We start from the raw sequence: 18,435 nt of genomic DNA, 5'->3' as shown, positions 1-18,435 counted from the left end.
ACATATCTAATGTGGATAATCAGAAATTAAATCCTAATAGAGTGCTCATACGTTAAGTGTAACGTAGTCCATACGTCATAAATAACGTATAGGTTGTGAAGTTAAAATAGACAACGTCCAAAAGTGTTTCAGACGTAGAATTTATTTGCAGATATTCAAGACAACCAGGCAGAATCAGGTACTTAATTCAGGCTTCACTTCAGCATTTAGGAGTTCGAGCCATATAAAGTTTCAGTGTCTTTGAAAATCTGTGTCTTGCTTTTTGTAATCATTAGCGAAGAAAAGGACCTGTTGGAGTCTCGTGGTTTTGAGATAGTGCTAAGATAATTTACACAGTGGTAACCGGGTCACTGCCAAGCTAAAATGGAAAGACCTTTCTTTGGTATGTGTGTAATGGAAAGTGTGATATTTTCAAATGCAGAATGATCAATGAAACAATACCTAGCCAATGTTCTTCAGACACAGTAATGATGAAGTAGGCTTTCAGATTACTGATTTCAGGTTTGTATTAATCTTTTTCATCATAACTTTGTAAGTAAGGCTTTTGCTATTGCGTTTGCTTTAGTACACTGAACTGGTAGTCTGATTGCAGTTTTTGAGAAGTAAGCGTCGTTCTATGGATACAGCTTTGGGATAAAATTATTTTAATTTTTGATGGTTTCATTGTTTGTGCCCACCACTAAATTATCTCCAAACATTGTGCTGTGGCTAACAGCTAACATGGGGCTCCCAGAGAAATATTCTCCTCTTAGGGAACATTTATTCATATGCGGTTTCATAAGACAGCACAAAAACTAGGTGAATGTAATTTGGAAAATGAAAGTGGGAGGAGAAAATGATTTGTGTCCCAGGCAGCAGTGAAAGGAGCAGTTTTGCGACACCACCTTCTTTGCTCTCCTGTGTCTGGTGCGATGCCCGGGTGAGAGGCCATAAAAAACTGTCAAAACTGTCATTTCCCAACAATAAATCTAGAAAGAGGTAAGTTTTGTCTGAATGCGGCGGGGTAAAAATAGGGCAAATAAAGACTGAGAGGCACAGGGTATGTGAACACCACCAGGCTGCTGGTGGCAGGGAACCGAGCTGTCTTCGAGCAAGGAGGTACAGGGTCTGCCTGGGCTGCTCTTAGACCAGCGCTGTGTGAGTGGGCTGTGCTAGCAGCACTGCAGCGTAGCTCTTCTTGCAGGTGAGTCCTACCTGATGGGAAGAAACCTGGGGAAGCCGAAAGTGCTCCCAGTTGCCGGCAGAACCTGCAATGCCCCTGGGCTGCAGCACAGGGCAGCTTGCTGCTGCCCTGGAATTGCTCTGCACAACTATTGTAGTGCATAACTGTCTCCTCGCCAGTGTTATTATTGATGTTTTATATCACATAGGATCCTAATTGTTTTCTGATTCCCCCATTGATAAAGACTTTTAATCTTCCTTCATGTGCCTTGGTTTAGTGCTGTAGGTGCACCTACACTTCTGCCTTCCAGAGGAAACGGTGTACGTGTGCCTGTCTTCATGCAGGGACAGCACAAGCAGGCAAACACAGAAAGATTTTAATTAGGTTAAGGGTAAGTTTCAAAGAGGATATAAGCCTCTAAAATGTAGACATAACCAGAGCTTGCCAAGGGGCATGTGTGTCCTTCTGCTGCTGTGGAGGGCAGCGCAGAGGCAGCCACTGGCTTCTGCCTCCAAGACCAAGCTGTGGGCCAGGCTCCAAATTCTGCTCTTTCAGGCTCTTTTTTTTTTTTTTTTTCCTCCCTTGGAACAATAAGGTTTCACTTTTACTTTGGACTCCATCTCAGATTTATGTTGACCATTAGTCATACCCTGTACATGCATCTATAAATAAAAATCAGACTCAAACTGTGCCCCCGCCTGCCCGCCACTGTACTACTGGCTACAATAAAATGCTTCTCCAGCAAACTCTTGCCTCTTGCTAAACAGTCTGACTCATGTTTTCTGGTTAGGGAAAAGGGAGTGGCATCCTGCAAGGCCTGCAAACCCCAGAGCAGCGCCATGTACTGCAGCCAGTGTGCAGTATGGAAAGGAAAATACAGCCTTTGTTTGCTTAGCTTTATGGTTGAAATGTAATTAATGGCAAGTGGGTCAAAAGTATGGATTAAAAAATCATGCTGTAAGTTGAATTCGTATGTTAAAAGAGGAGTCCTAAATTTTTATTTTTATTTTTTTTTAAATCGGTGTAGGGCTATTAAAAAAGCCTTCTAGTCTGATTGTTGAAAAAAATGCAGACACATGGAAATATTCTTATAGTTTCCAGATTATTTTAATTCCAGGGTGTTTAAAATAGCTTTATTTTTTGTTGTTGTTTTGGGAGTTATTCCTGTTTAATAGTAATTTCCAAATTTTCTCATAAGCAGGATCAAAATATTAATTAAGATTCTTAAGTATCAATGATACTTGAGTAACAATCTCAGCAAAAAAAAAAACAAAAACAAAAACATAAAATTATATCAATATATTTTAAAAGTAATATAGGGACCTTTGTGAAAATCCCACCCCCCAAATTACATTAATGACAACTGTTATTTTTCTTTTTAGATGTTGTTTTCTTTCTTCGTTAGATTTTCAGTCAAGCCTTTTGCTACATGAAAAAGACGGCAGAAGTATGCAGGTCATACTCGGTGTATTAATATAAAAATTTGCTGTAATTGAAAAGAAGTGGAACCAACCTCTTGCACTCAGTTTGCCTAATATCATCCAGTGTAAGAAGTCAGAACATTTCTGAGAGAAGCATTAGCATCCACAGTGCTTACAGCAATCTTTATATACTTAGCAAGGAAAAACAACCCAAGGACAAACCAGAAAGCCAAGCCTCCAAGGTTACAAACTGGCCTTTACTATGTCCAATGGCATTCCTTTTAGGTTTAACCGAGCCGTGAGATGTTAAAAAATCACTATTGCCCTTCTCTCTCAGGAGATCCTCAGGGAAATTCAGTCATTTGCTAAAATCACTGAACTCTGCGGATCCCAGCACACGCTGCCAGCAGCACAGGAGCAGACACTGAGAGAGCATTGTCCTGAGGATGCCTGCGTGGTTTGGGCAGAGCAAGGTGGGATCATCCTCACCATTGAGCATCCCACCCTTGTTTTACCCAAGATCTGTTTTTGCTGGTTCACAACCCCACTTTTGGAGCACTGTATGAACCCAGCACGTAGCGCTAAAAATGCAGCAAGATCTTTTGGAGGTAACAGCCTTCCCCTGTTGTGAGCTTATGTATATTTTGCCCCATTCTCCAGTGCTGAGAACCTGTTTTGGGTAGTGAGGAATCAGTCCTCCTGCTGGTATTCATTCACAGCAGAGACAGCATGTTAAAAGGTGTGCAGGACACAAATGTTTTCTTTAATCTGAGACTTTAAAAATCCTGTACCTAGAAGATGGCAAAAATCTACTCAGAAGACAGAGAAATTTCAGCATTATGGTAATTATGCAAGCAGTATTCATTTCTGTGCATGGAGGTATTATGATCCTGGACTACACGGTCACATTTTGTCTCTGACAGCCTGCCTGCCACAATGCACAGGCTGGATGCACAAGGGAGACAAATTAAGATTGCATGTGCAGCTGTAAATGTGACATTTGGAATGTCTGAAATGGAACAGAAATAGCATTATTTCAATGTAGATTTTTGTGTGCATACAAATAAGCTTGTGGCTTATGTTCACCTCTCGCAGGTGCTGGGGCTTTGGTATTTGTTGTACTTATTGGCTCTGTACTTGTCACTTCTAGAAACTGGTGGAAGCACAGTGGTGGAATGAAGATGTTCTTCCTTAGGTTCTTGCACCTAGGTAAGGTGTGTTTCACTGCACCTTGAGTATGCTTTTCAAATTACTGTTGATGTTAAAGGCACATTAACTCATCACAGGTCTGTTAAGAATATTGATAGTCTTCTGCTATAGTAAGATTTTTTCCCCAATTTTCTCTTCCCTGTCCTCATCCGTATCGGCCTGTCTGCTCTGTATCTCCTTTATGCAACGCTGAAAAACCTGAGAGGTTGCTAAATGAATACCAGATTTTATTTATATAGAAAAAAATATTTTTGAGCCTTAACTAGCCAAACTACAAAAAGAAAGTTTGCAAAGCCCATATTGTATGAGTTCACGTTGTATGGGCATCTTGAAAGATGACCAGAATGACTTGGACGTAGCGGCGTCCAGCGCCTCCGTTTGGCTGTGCACGTCTGCGTTGCTGACTATCGCAAGCTTGCATGCAGAAACCATGCTTGGGCTCCCTTGTTGTGAAATCTTGGCTTGGAATGGTAAAATAACAAACAACTATTAGCCTGTTTGCTGAAAACAGAATGCAAAATTAGATTAGACGATAATGTCTCTTTGAAAGAACATATTTGTTAATTATTTCATAGGAAGTTTTTACAAAGAGATGTTGTGATAAGTAAAGTCAAAACCTCACCTTGCATAGAATCTGCTTAGGTAGCTGTACGTACTGGAAAAGTGGGTGGTGGGGCAGTTGCATAAATAGATAGGCTGCTGGGAATGGAAAATGACTTTTTTGGCTCTGCTACCTATGAATGAATGCTACGGACTTAACGGGAAGAGAGCGATAAGGAATGTAGCGGCTGCTGGGAACCGTGAGCTAAGAGCTGGTTTGCTTCAAGCCACTAACCCTCAGGGAAGACTTGGAAGGTCCCAGTGAGCTTGAAAGATAACAGCCTGCACTGACACGGTGAAAGGAGAGCTGAAGGACACATGGAAATACCACCTTCCACAGTGTCACTGGAGCAGCCTTAGTCGGACCCCCCAGGCCTTACTTTGACCTGCACTGCTAGCAGGGCTTTGTCTGCTCTAGAACAGCCCTCAGTCTGTGCATAGGCTGGAACCACTTTCTTCAAAATCTACTTCCCTTTTTGTATCACTTAATACAAATTCGATCAATACAGCACTTTATGAAATGTGTTATTAAGATGTGTACTGAGCCGATTGTTTTACTACTTTGTTTGCATTACAAATCTGCTTCTTGAGTATCCAAAAAGATACTGAAGATATTTTGTGTCCTCTGTCATCATAACCATTGGTTAATTCCTTAATGAAGATGCAAACGGCTTAAAGGATTATGGAGAAAAGGAAAAGAAGTGTCTGACTATATGGTGTCATCTCCATGCAGGAAGTTTAAACCAGAGTGAAACTGTCTCTCACAGATATGACAAAAAGCAAAAGCATTTCACCACAAAGCGATGACTTTTTCTTGAAGAAGGTGCTCTTTATCCCAGAAACAACATAAGCATGACATGATGTGGCAGTTACCATAGCAACTAATTATTTTTTATTGAACAACAAGAATAAACACAATAGCTTCACAAAACCCAGCATATCTTGGCAAGCAAGTTAAAATATCCCAGGGCATCATCAACTTGTGCAGTCATCATTTTTAGTTTCTTTTTTTTTTTCCTTTCAGAGTTTTTTATTTGTTGTAAAAATGAATGAATACATTTGATTACGAGTCAGAAAAGGTATTTTACTTTTTCATCTGCCTTATTCCTGTAACGAAACCTTCCTTGCGTTGTTGCACTACTGATGCACTGTGGTCATTTAAGTTACGGTAGGAAATGCCTGCCTTGGTTGTGCTCTTGGATTGATGAGCCAAAATTTCCAGTAGGTGCCCAAGTAACGAGTGAAAGGTTGACAATTTAGCTGACAGGAGAACATGTCGAGGAAAATGGAACAGATGGGGGTCTTGAAAATACCATTCCCTCGAAGTTTGTGGAATCAGTTGTTTCACAATAATAGCACAAAGCAGAATCTTGTTCTGTAATTACAAGGCTAAAGGAGAGATGGTTTTGATCCAGATATTATTGATTTAGTAACTGTGGTTAATAAAGTAATTCAGAAATTGTAGTGTGATTCAGGCCTGGCTGAAGGCAACTGCGCATTCTTTTATTTAGAGTCCCTTTTAATAAATTGGATTTAACTTTAATGAACATCACATTGAATACATGACTCATAGGTGATGTGTTGATGTTATCAGAGTTGGTGGGACTTTTGCAATGCTTGCACACTGTTGTCCGGATAGAAAAAGAAGAGAGGAGAAAGACCATGACACTCGTTACTTGTTCCTTTAACATCCAGAAATATGTGGGTTTGGATAGATTACTTCAGAAATACTGCTGTTTGTAGTAGCAAATCCCACAATGTTAGTGAAGATTCCCGTCCTGTGTTAGAGCTCATGTATGTAATTCGGTCTGTGTAATTCTCTGTGCTAAACTTACACTCTCACTTCTGTTATTGCAGACCATCTTGAAGGCAAGTATAATATTAGCCTCTGTAGCACTATTGCTGCTATACTTTCAGTTATGCGTGCAGGCTCATCTGAGGACAAATTAGATATACTGCCAAAGCCAAAACATTTCAGGAATTTTTCTGAAAAAAAATGGTCTCCATCTGATATATAGGAACGAATGAAGAAAATCTCCGTCTTGGTTCTGCTGTTTAGGGTGACCTTATAACTGAATATCACTGGTTTAGTTCTCGCTTCAGTTAGGGGAAAAAAAGAAAAAGAGATCCCTCAACCACATATTCAACCTCAAAGTCAATATTTTGGTTGGGTTCAGAGCCGGTTGCGTTAAACCAGTTAAGGTCAGATTTAGTCTGGAGAGGCTGCAAAATTACAGGATCAAATAACACATGATGTGCTGTGAAACTTAATTGCATTAGAGGTTGCATAAACAGAATTAATATTACTTAACATTGCCCTAACATCTGAAGTACTAAGAAATCTGAGTGAACGTGATTGAAAACCTCCCCGGATAGTAAAGTACAGTTGTGTGGTGGAGCTCGGAGGAGAGGAGGTGGTGCTCCTGTGCGGTAGGCTCTTTTGCTTCGAGTCACGGCTGAATCAACACACCAGCCCAGGGGTTAGGGGAAATGGCCACTGAAAGGAATGGGACAAATTAGCCATTGTCATGCTGTCACCGTTGGCTGTCCTCTCACTGAAACACAAAGGAGAGACAGATTTGTTTGCTGCTGCTGAAGATTCAGTGGTTCTGGTTGTCGGGTTGTGATTTAAGTGCCCCACAGTTGTGAATGAGATGAAGTAATTCTGCCAGCCAAAAAATGCTCCTGAGAAGCTCTCAAACTATGCTAGTAAAAGGGCTGTAACTAACCTCCCACCAGCTTTGGTTAAGACCCCTATAACGTGTTTCTAATTTTGGTAGTTGCGATGAAAGTCCCAGTTTGCTTCTGCTGATGTGGGTACAGAGGCAAAAACTGCTGGCGAAGGGGAGAGACGGGATAGTTCATGGGGTGATATAAATTCTCATATCCCTTTAGGATGGAGCACTTCCCATTAGTTTTGTCAGTCACACGATTCTTCAGTTCTTAGTGAGTATTTGGAGGCGATGCTCAAGCTCTTTCTGGCAAAGTTGAAGAAACTCTGCGGATCATCTCTTTTTAAGAAAAGATCTGGCTGTGTGATCATCAGGAAGAAAGCAAGACTGAGAAGGAGTGCTAGCTGGAAAACTAAAATGTTGACACACTCCCAGCCAAAGAACTTTTAAGATTTATGTAAATAGTTGAATTTTGATTCATAAATGCTAGTAGCATTTTTGAATTATATCTTGATGAAACTCTGAATGCTAATATGGCAAAAATACTTGGTCCTGTTGATTTGATTTACTCTAACACAGCCCGGCGTGTTAAAAACTGTTTACAGAAAAATGCTTAATCCTTTTAAAAACCATAAATGGGATCATGGCCTGCGTAGAAATACTGGATTCATTCATGAAATGTAGAGCATTGGGCAAATTGACACAGAAGCTAGGAGATGTATAGTTCTGTGATGACAAACTATAAAGATAAACAAGCCTTTGTGGAACCTACTGTGAAAAGGAATCATTTATTAGAAAGATGCATGCTTTCTCAAGCTTTTCATTTTCTTCCTGGCACTCTGTACGAGGTACTCCAGACGCCGCTAACAGAGCAGTGCCTGGAGGATTCGCCAAGAGCTGAAATTACAGCATAATGGGCTGGGGACTGGGCAGAGAGGATCCCTGTAACTGCAAGCATACACACCAGCTGAAAATGTATTTCTAAATGTGGATTGTGGTTATAATAGCTCAAAAAGAAATTTATTTTTATCATTCAACTAAAACCATGCAGCCAGTAGATACAGATGAGCTCCAACAGTATAGTTTGCATTCCCCAGACTGAGCAGTAATGACTCGTGAGAGTGATCCCTATTCATACGTGTAGGCAACACAAGTCGACTCCTGAGCGAGTACAGGTTGAGGGGCAGACTGTCATTGACTTCTTCACTTGCATAACCTGATTATATTGCATCTAGGAGCGTGATGCTGACAGCATTTTGTTGTTGCCTTTGGAGTACAAGGACAATGGGCTGCAAATCAGAAGTTCAGGGCAATTCAGTTGTGTTATGTTTAAACATTATTTTGAAATGGAATATAACATAATATTATAGTGAAGTAGATTTGACTGTCCAGTCACCTTTATACCACGCTGGCAGTGATGGGGCCTTGGAGGAATAGCATATTATATTATGTTTATGCCCAGCTCAATATTCTTTTACAGTATCATAAGTTTAAAGGTGCTTTCTTGTAAATGAGAACCAGGAACTGATTTTTTTGCTGATGATTTCCTTTGTCTGGGATTTTCTACTGTGTTGAAGTGCTAAGAATACAATATCCAGTGCTGTATAATCATACAGACGATTTTCTTTCAGATCAGTACCTGGCTTGGTATTTACCAGGAGAAATACTTGGCTTTATCACACAGGCTTTTGCTAGAAGATTTAGTCCTGCAGCTCAGTGACGCGATCTTCATTTAACTTACTATTAGCATAAGAAAAAAATAAGGAGAAAATAGCATCTGCCATTGCCTAGAGGACCAATATTTTATATTTTTTTCAGTATAGGTCTATAATATAGCTGGATTTTTCTGATGGTAAATATCAAGCCTTACAGAAAGAGTTATGGAGTTCTGGTCTGTAATGGTAAATGGTGTGCAGGGAGTTACAGCACTCCTACTATAAGGCCCCAAACGCCTTGACTTCATATTGCTCTTTTAACCAGAAATACATCTAAGTATGTTGCAACACAAAAGAAGGAAACTAGACTAGAATCATGTAAGTCGTAAGTAAAATAATAATGCAGTACTTGTCCATGACATGTATTTCCTCCCGCCCGCCACAAACTGGAAATCTTTATCACAAAGGTAACTTTCTCTCCCCTCCAAAGGATTTTAAATGGGAAGTAGCAATAAAGGACATAGCCAAACTGTGGCAAAAAACACAAATGTAAACTTGGGCTAGTGAAAGTTTGCTTCTACTTGAAAATTCTGCTGAGTGTTATAGCTTAGTCCCGCTATGTTTAAATCACACTGTGGATATATCTGTACTGCAGTGTAATGGCAAATACCCAAACTAACATTAAACTAGTTGCTCACATACCAACAGCAATCTAGCTGTGGAGACACTTGGCACCAGTATTAATTAGCTGACATCGAGCTCTGCGCTGCTTCAGGCAGAATGCTAGGGATGCACTGTGGATGCACTACCTGCCTCGTCTAAAGCTAATTCAGAAAACTGCATCGTTGCAGGAGTAATGGCAGTTGTAGGCTGTATCTTTTGACAGCCATGTATTTTTTGAAGCAAAAGCCTCTTCTGAATAGGAGTAGAGGAAACAGTTGATTATCTGTGGAAGAGGCATTTGCTAGGAGGGAAGGAGCTCTTCATGCTCTCAGACTTAAAAGTATCTCCACCAAAGCCTTCAATTTTCTTTAGAGATCTATAAAGTAGCCCTCCTGGGCCCGTATGTGATGTGAAGCCATACATTGAGTTGTTTCTGATAAAGGCACTGTGCGCTCCACAAAAAAGTTTGAACTGGCAGACAAATCTCATAGCATTAGCACTTGCTTTACTTTTCAAGAAAAAAAGCATCAGGCACTTAGACGCTGGTGTGTTCTAATCTGAATAAAGCAGCACAATGAATTGTCTTAGCAGCATGCTTGGAAGAACAGCATTTCCTCCTACCCACTGCCTCCCACTCTGAAGTTTGTAGGAGATCCTGTATATATTACAGCACACGTATAGTATGCACTGATTGTGCTGCGGGAACTTGCTCACAGGCAGCTAGAAGGGTTTCATTTCACAAGTACGCTTCTGTGGCAACACATGAGGACTGTAGTGAGGGGAAGAATTTCCCTTTTATCTGAACTTCAGCTGGAGTCAAAGCAGTGAAAGATGCTGAGCGGTCTTGTTTGAGCCTTGTAAAGCCGTTAGCCACATGCTTAGGAGGCACATTTGGGTTCAGCCCCACCGACATCAGTGGCACTGGTATGCCCATACTTTGCAGCAGCGAGGGCAGTGCACTCCCACATAGCTGCATGTGGCCTTTGGCATACTTGCTGTTGCAAAATGTCATTTAGGAAAACCTACTACAGATGGTTCATTTTTCACCCTACGAGTATGCAGAAATGAGGTTTTGTCTGCAGTGAGGACATGCAAAGCTGTGAGCAGTCTAACTCACGGAGCCACGGTCACACCTTTAGGTCTTGTCCGGCAGGGACGTCCTGCACTGCACCTTGTATTTGGTTGTATTTGCATGGCAAGACATCCTCTTGCCATAAGGCTCCTTAAGGACTAGCCCTAGCAGGCTACACCTGATTAATTTAAAAGTGATTATCATAATCTGTAGCGCTGTTCCTGGACTGCAGACATTGCAAGGACAAATGAGAGCTGATCTCAGCCTGTGAACTGTCGTTCACAGATAATGTAGTGTTAAATTGAAATGTCGTTTATGGAGAAGTCTTCAGGAACAGCTTCTGAAATCACGGTGTTTGGAAGAGCAGCAGTCAGTCAAGAACAGGTATGTGATCCGTTGTGTATATCAGGTGCAAGACTGACATGTTAAGTATCCTCCTTAGTTTGCATTTGATACTGAGACCCAATTGCAGTAATTGCATTTAAGGATGGCACCAGAACCTCTAGCCTTGTTCTCATAAGGCAGTTTCAGTAAGAGGCAGCTCCTCCTTCCTGAGTTGGAAATAACAAATCTGGCAGGTTAAGAGGCACATACCCTCCTACAGGTACTCTCTGGAACTGCCCCGTTCTCTGCAAAGCGCAGCAAGTGGCGGTGTGTCTGCAAGGCATGCCTGAGCCCCTAGCACCTCCTCAGTCTCCCACGAGCTGGGCAAGAACCAAGCAAGCATGTATGGACTTGGGTGTGCAGAGCATGGGGCCAGACGTAGAGGAGTTGCTGATATAGTGTTTGTCCTACAAATTAGAGAACACCCCGCAGCTGTTGCACATTTTTCATAGTAAGATTTATTTGCAAAACCCCACATGAATGTATAAAAACACATGATTTATTTCATAAGGATGCTTATGGTCATCTTGAAGTACTGGATATTTCCTGCACTAAAGGAGGTTATGAAAAGGAAAATTTAGTCCTGGTGCTCTTGAAGCATTTCTTAGCATCCACTATTTTAAGCATTACCAAGGGTCAGGAGAAGAGCTGAGGATCAGCCGTATGCTTAGAATTTTTTTGGCAGGATGGAGCTGACTGAACGCTTTAGCTAAGCAAAGAAGATAGAGGGTCAACATGAAAAACTGGAAATGGCGTATCTGGGCAGTCTTAATGAGACACACGCAGGTGTGGGTCAATTCTCATGACTACACATCGAGCTTAGAATCACACGAATCCAAACCCCAGTGTATATTGGCAGGGAGTGTGGAGATTTAGGTTAAGTTTAATTGCAGTTTAGCAACTTCTGGAAAATGAAAGAATAAGGCAGCTATCCATGTTATTGTGTAAACCTTGAGTAGGTAAAGCAAATGAGAAAATACATTGTATTAGGGTTTTCATTTATATACAATATGAATACGTATGTGAGTGTTTGCTATTATGTGTATGTGTGCACACGTGAGGTTAAGTAGTTGTCCCTCTAGAATATCTACAGGAGTTACTTAATATGGTCATTTTCTTAGAACAGTTCTTTCCTTTCATTAATACATTTTTAATATCATACAGTACAACAATAATATGCAAAAAAATCTTACAGCTTAAAAAATGCAAAGATCTGTATAAAATGACAGAAGATACAATGCTTCAGTCACTTTACTAGCACCTTTTTTTACACTTTCAAGAAAATAGGCAAATGACAGCAAGAACAGAAATATAAACTCTTGGAAGCTGCAAATATGGTTAAGACTACCCACAAATTCTTCGCATTTGAGTGCCCTGTGAAATGTGACAGGTTACTATATTTTTTGTCATCAGCGGATTTCGTAGACCATTTTAATGATGTGCAAACATTTTACAATTAAAAAGCAATTATCAGCCTGTTAAAAAAGTTGCACAATACTGCAGACTTTGTCCAACAGCTCAGTCACTTTGTAGACAAATATGTTGTAAATCATTAGCTATAGGTTCTAGAGAGATTCTGTTGGAGATGCCTACAAAGTAGTACTGAGAACAGTGAAATTCACCCCATTATTGACCGAGATCAAAAAACAAACAAACACTTCAGTGGCTGAAAGGTACATCTGCTCTTTGAAAGGCATAGTTTAATGCTCCATAAATTCAAGGAGCATCACTCGTGCAATCTTTGGAATCAATATTTGAATAAGCAATTGTCACATCTGCCAATGCTGCATTGAGTAATTGAAAGTCATTAGTTTTAAGGGGCTTCACTGGAAATGTAGAGTTGATATGCAGTGATATGTTTTCTTTAGTCACTAATGTGGCCAATAGTCAATCTTCTTGGCTGATAAGCACATCTGCAGCTTTATATAAGGTTATTTACTATTAACTTTAGTATACACAATATCACCTCTTACGGACAGTAGGTCCATATCCAAAGAACGATAATGTTAACAACATCAGAGAGAGAGACAGGTTCAGTGCATATATTTGTTACTTTTGCCAAGGATGAATTTTGCAGGGCACTACCAGATCTTCCCTGACAGACTGTCAGCAATAAAACAATTACTAGAAAGAGTAGCTCTTGTGTAATTCAAAAGGAAAATAACAGCAGATGAAAAAAGCAGCAGGAAAACTCGCGGTGAAAAATGCCTTGTGTTGTTGACACTGTTTCCTTCACGCTTCTGTGGAGATATGTTTAATTTGGGAACAGTGTTCCCCAAAATGGCTAAATCCTCCCTGCCCTCCATCTAGGTGCGATCCCACAGCGGCTCTGGCCAGGGGCAGGGCAGTTGGGCTCTGCCGTGGGCTTCAGGGAGGCTCCTGGGGCTGCAGAGCCCTGGGACCCTTCCCGGCTCAGCAGCTCCTTGTGGGGCTCTTGGTGGTTTGTCCCACCCAGCAGCCAGATGTGAAAATACCTCCAGTTGTTCTTGGCAGTTGGATGTGTCCCTTGGCTCAGGCTGTAAGTCTCTGTTTTGCTTCTGATTCCTCTTTTGCCTAGACTGCCCAGGCTTCTCTGGCCACCTTTGATCCCTTTTGCAAATGCTGCTTGTAGGACATGCACCCTGGCTTCCCGACCCTTCGCTTGGCTTCTCATCATGCTTTCTACTTCCCCTTCAGCTCAGGAGTTTTTAGTTTCTCAGCCCAAATTGGGATCGTGCTTTCCTGCTTAAACCCTTGTCTGAGCCAAACTCTTTTTTTTGTCTTTTCTGGTTTTGGGCAGAGATGCATCTCTTTGGGTATCGGCGCCTGCTTCCAAACCCCGCAGGGTCTGGCCGCTCGGGTCCTGCCTGACAGGCCCCACAATTCGGTGAGATCGGTGGTTTTACGTGTGGGGGCCGTGGGTGTCCCTGGAGATCACGTTGAGTTTGTTGTGGAAGTTGGGCATGTAAAATGGTAAGTCTGTACAGATGTGGTTGGTTGTAGGCTGTTCTTTTAAGTAGTCATCACATATGAAACGCTGCTTACGGGTTCCTAACACTGTTAGTGCTGCTGCCATCAGTGGTTATGAATGCATATGTCTCTTGTTAATAGGGGTCAGGTATAGTTTCAAGTCTGTCACTAGCACTTCAGGGAAAATACTTCCATGTATCTTTTCAGTCGAGAAATGTTCTTCCATATTACTTTGTGTTCTAAGACTTCATATAATATCCTATAGCTTCTTCACTGTTGCATGCGTATACCCACATTTTCGATCGATCATTTGACACCTTGAACAGGAAAAGCACACAAAAAAGCCTGGGATCAGTCAGTCTCAAACGGCATCCTCCACATGTCCTCCACTGAGCTTTTGAGCAGAGGATTTATCGCCCTGCAGAGTGAACGTCTCCTACTGTAATCATAAAACCTCGCCACTATTTCAAGTGATATGTAATAGATGTGTGGCAGCTGAGCTGGTGCAGCCCCTGGACCTCTGTTTACATCCGTGTCCCCGAGCACAATAACTGGAAGTGGAGAAGGAGCCGGCCCTCGGGGAGCTCCATCCGGTCGGGCTGCAATGGCTGCCACCAGATAACAAAAGCCCCTCAGCAGGGTGCTCTGGCCTCCACACACGCTCAGGACAGGGCTGTGTGCTTCGTGTGAAGCCTGCTGGCTGCTAACAAACTGTCCCGTCGGTTTTTATGCTCGGAGAAGATGGGTTTCGTACGGCTCTCAAGAGGCTGGCTGTGGAAACGTGTATTTTTAGCGCTGGAGGCCTCCACCTCAGGCATCGACCAAAATGGCAGCTGTCACAGGGGACTGCAGATGGAGCGGTGTTCAATACGTGCTGGAGCAGGAAGGCAGAGGCAAGCGGAATCGGTCACCTGCCGTGTATAATGCCAGATACATGAAAATAACCAGTGACTGTATGAAATGAGTCATCTATAGGCTGAAGGTTTGATATGCCAAATTTGAAAGGCATGAGCTGGAGGAAGAATGTGTTCCCTCCAGAAAAAAATTAAGGTATTTTACCCCGGCTCTTTGTCATTGTTGTTTTTGTTTTTTGCTTGAATGAGAGACTGTTCTGACTCAGACTTTAATTTGAAAATGAGCTTCCAATATTCCCCTGGTGAATATAGCATAACATATATAGATTCTTACTATGAAGAAGACTAGCATGTAACCCAAATCCTTGCACTTAGACTTTACATCTCATTTTTAGATGTTCAGTTTCTCAAGCAGGAATTTTTTAAATGAAGTAACTTCATAGTCCAACTCAGTAATTCTGACTTTAAATATATCTAAAGAAATGCACAGAGTATGCTGAGTACAGTATTTCTGTGGAATGGCATTTGGACTTGGTTGAAGTTTAGTAACATGAAACAATACATTAGAGTTAAAACATCCTGGAAATAAAGAAGAATATAGTGCTTTAAAATTTAAATATATTACATGAAAATAAAATACCATTGGTAAGTTACATTCATGGATTATGTTTACTGAGTTTACCAATAAGAACTAGAATGATGCGGCCAACTTCAGAGGTGGGTCAAAAATGCATTTTACAGTTCTGGTAGATTAACTGTGGTGGTTTAAAAGACTGTCACTCCAGTTGTCTAACAAATCCCTCTTCAGGTATCCATGAATGAGCAGCGCATGTTTAAAGTAACACCCCGGGAAATAAGCTGTGGCATCTCAAGCATAACTTACATCCTATTTGGCTGACATTAACCTCTGGCATGAAGGATGAGGTAGAGACCCAGAAACAGGAGTGGTTTAGACTGCTACTCCCAAATCTACTACGGCTCGACTCACAAAGCTCCTTCATCTTCTTCTGACCTCAGCAATGTATGTAGGCTCAGGTGGGATGAGGTCTTTAGTTGATCAGACTCAGATTGGAGAGATGTGATAGATATGTCAACAGACAAGAAATTGGGGGATGATATGTGCAGTAAACCTCAGAATCTAGCGATGTCACTGGACCTTTTTCAAATGACACTAGTGATTTTTTAACCTGATATTGTGAATATGTATTTTTATTCATGATAAAATGCTCCAGAAAGGAAGTAGAGCTTTGTGCAAAGCCAGCTGTTTATATTTGAAAGTGAGGTTGTAATTACCCATCCTTATTCATACTGTAAAAAGTGGTTAGCACTTTATCAAGACAAATATTTGAGCTTATCACCCTATGAAAATACTCCTTTTATCAGCATAAACTGGGTGGAAAATATCTTGCTAAGAAAAAAGAAAAATTCTTTCCAGGGATTGGTGATACTGTGAATTGTCGTGCTTGGGGTAATACTTCTGTGAACTGACAGATAAGCTTAGAAAACTCAAAGTTCAGAATAAATAAAAAATTGATGGTATTAATGTGAAAACCTCTTTTGTGTGTTGTTAGAACTAGGCCAGATTCTTATATCTTTGGCTTTGCAGTACTATCAGCTTCCACACTTCTGTCATAAGTGCTAAAATACTAATGTTTGTAGAAGTTCAATCCTTTAAATAAAAATCTTAGCTTTTACTTCAGAAAACAGATTTATGTCTGGATAAAGAAGCTTTAAATATGAGCAGTGTTTATACAAAAAATAATCAAGAAAGTATAATTGAGTATTTCCGCTTGAAGAAGTATTCCCTCTTAAAGCAGAAACATGCCACAAAACCAGACGAGTCATCTATCTCTTTGGTAGTTCACTAATTCGTATCAGAATCTTATCATCAGGAGAACAAGAGAGGCGAGGCCAAAGAGAGACACCGCAGACATTTCTAATTTCATCTCATGATTTTGGGGGTTTGGTTTGTGATTCTAATAGCACGTGGCAATGCTGTATTTACCTGACTGGTTATGTTGTCCTCCAAGTAATTACATACGTAAATTTTCTCAGGGGACCACATTAAATGTTGCACCACAGATTATTTCTACAATAGCCAGAATATCTCCTCATGCAGAAACTCTTTTCTTAGAATAATATCCCATTACTCTTTTTGCCCTAGACTGCTTTTGAAATAGTCAGACGTTTCTGGTGCCTAAAGATTTTTGTCACTGCTTATTTTCTATGTGGTAAAACACATCTGGAATATTGGTATTTATCTTCCGATTGTCCATTATCAATTTTAAATCTGAATGGCACGTGCACGGCAATTTATCCCTGCCTATGGAAATGGATTGCCAAGAAGGGTTATAAAGAATTGCACTGTCTTCCAGGGTAAAAAGCTGGTCTACTATTTAAGTGAAATTATTTGATTAGCTCAGGAAACTAATAGTTCATAAATAATTGAACTCTAAACTCAACCCTTCAATTGGATAAGATTCAGCATCATGAGAGATCTTATATGCTTTGGTTTTGTTGCTGAGGGCTCGGAAATATACTGTGCAGATATCAAAAAGCTGTCAAGCAAGATTTCTAACAGGCTGAGTGCACTGAGAAAAGAGTTAGTTAAAGTGTAAGCGTGAGTGATAGTGTTTGCATAGTAAAGCAGCGATTATAGCACTGCTGGACTGTAAGGATATGACTAATGTTATACTGAGCTAGTAATGCTTATGAAGCTTGAAAAAATGTACAACACAAATTATTTTTCTCTCCTGAAAATGACACTTGAAATCTACTGAGACAAACTGAATTGGTTCCCACACGAAGCCCTGCAGGAAAAAAGTGTGTGCCAAAGACAGACAAGAGGGAAGTATAGTTGTTTGCAGACATATTGCTACCAGTCACGTTGGCTTTCAGGACATGCTGAAGCTGTGTGCACAGTCAGCTGCTGAAGGTCCTGCTTGTGAGGTCTTCAGGGCACCCATCTGGCATTTCTGAACTGAATGAAGAGGTTTCTTAGCATTTGCTGTCTCTACTCAACCCCTGAACACAGCTGTGCTTATAAAATGGTGGCTAGCTGCTGCAAAACTATTGTGCCTAAATGAAAAAATCTGGACAATTTATGAGAGTAACTCGTAATGAAGATGAGTGAAACCTGAGGTTCTTGCACCGTTGTGTTATCTCTGAGCTGGGGCAGAGGCTGGGCAGTGTGCTCTTTGGGCTAGTCTTGGCACAGCTACCTGTCGAGGGAAAGGGATGTTTTGAGAAGAGTATGAGTAGGTTATAATCTCAGTAGAAATTAGGCAGTAATTTTTAGGTGAGAATTAGGCATTGAAGGTGACTTCCCAGTGAGCCTTCTCTTGAGGAAAAGAGTTTTTCCTCTCTGTGTTATTTGTGATTGCTAAGAGTAGTGAAAAGTAAATTAAAAAAGAGAAGTTTTAAAATAATAACAATGCTTCAAAAAAACTACGTTTGCATTGCTTTCTTCATCAAGAAATTTGAGAAGGCAGGTGAAAATTTAACTAAAAATACAAAATAAATGGTCATTTATTGTCAGCTAATATTTTGGTATCTGATCATTTGCTGTGCAGTGTTACAGAAAAGTGCCTGGTTGCTTTACATTTCTTTCTCCACCCGTCCTGATTCTCAGGTGCTGTTTAGGTAACTGGAGTAATTACTGAGCACCTGCAATAAATACTCTTGTCATGGGGTAGGTATAGAGGAAGATGGGTAGTTTATGTGGATGATATGCTGGAAAGGAGAAAGTAGGGAACTGGAAGCCTATACTGACAGCGGAACACGGCTTCTCAATG

At 40.8% G+C, this 18,435-nt stretch overlaps 1 protein-coding gene across 13 annotated transcripts in view; it reads left to right on the top strand.

The window, feature by feature from the left end:
- The window catches only part of LOC310905406 (uncharacterized protein), a gene marked incomplete at its 5' end in the record, with an annotated part of 392,143 nt that overhangs the window by 131,466 nt on the left and 242,242 nt on the right, over positions 1 to 18,435 (top strand). The gene's annotated exons all lie outside the window — the stretch shown is intronic.

This window comes from Anser anser (genome assembly GCF_964211835.1).
Source record: "Anser anser genome assembly, chromosome: 11".
In the NCBI taxonomy this organism is placed as follows: Eukaryota; Metazoa; Chordata; class Aves; order Anseriformes; family Anatidae; genus Anser; species Anser anser.
The sequence above is the reverse complement of the archived record's forward strand: the minus strand, read 5'-3'. Positions and strand labels throughout refer to the sequence as shown.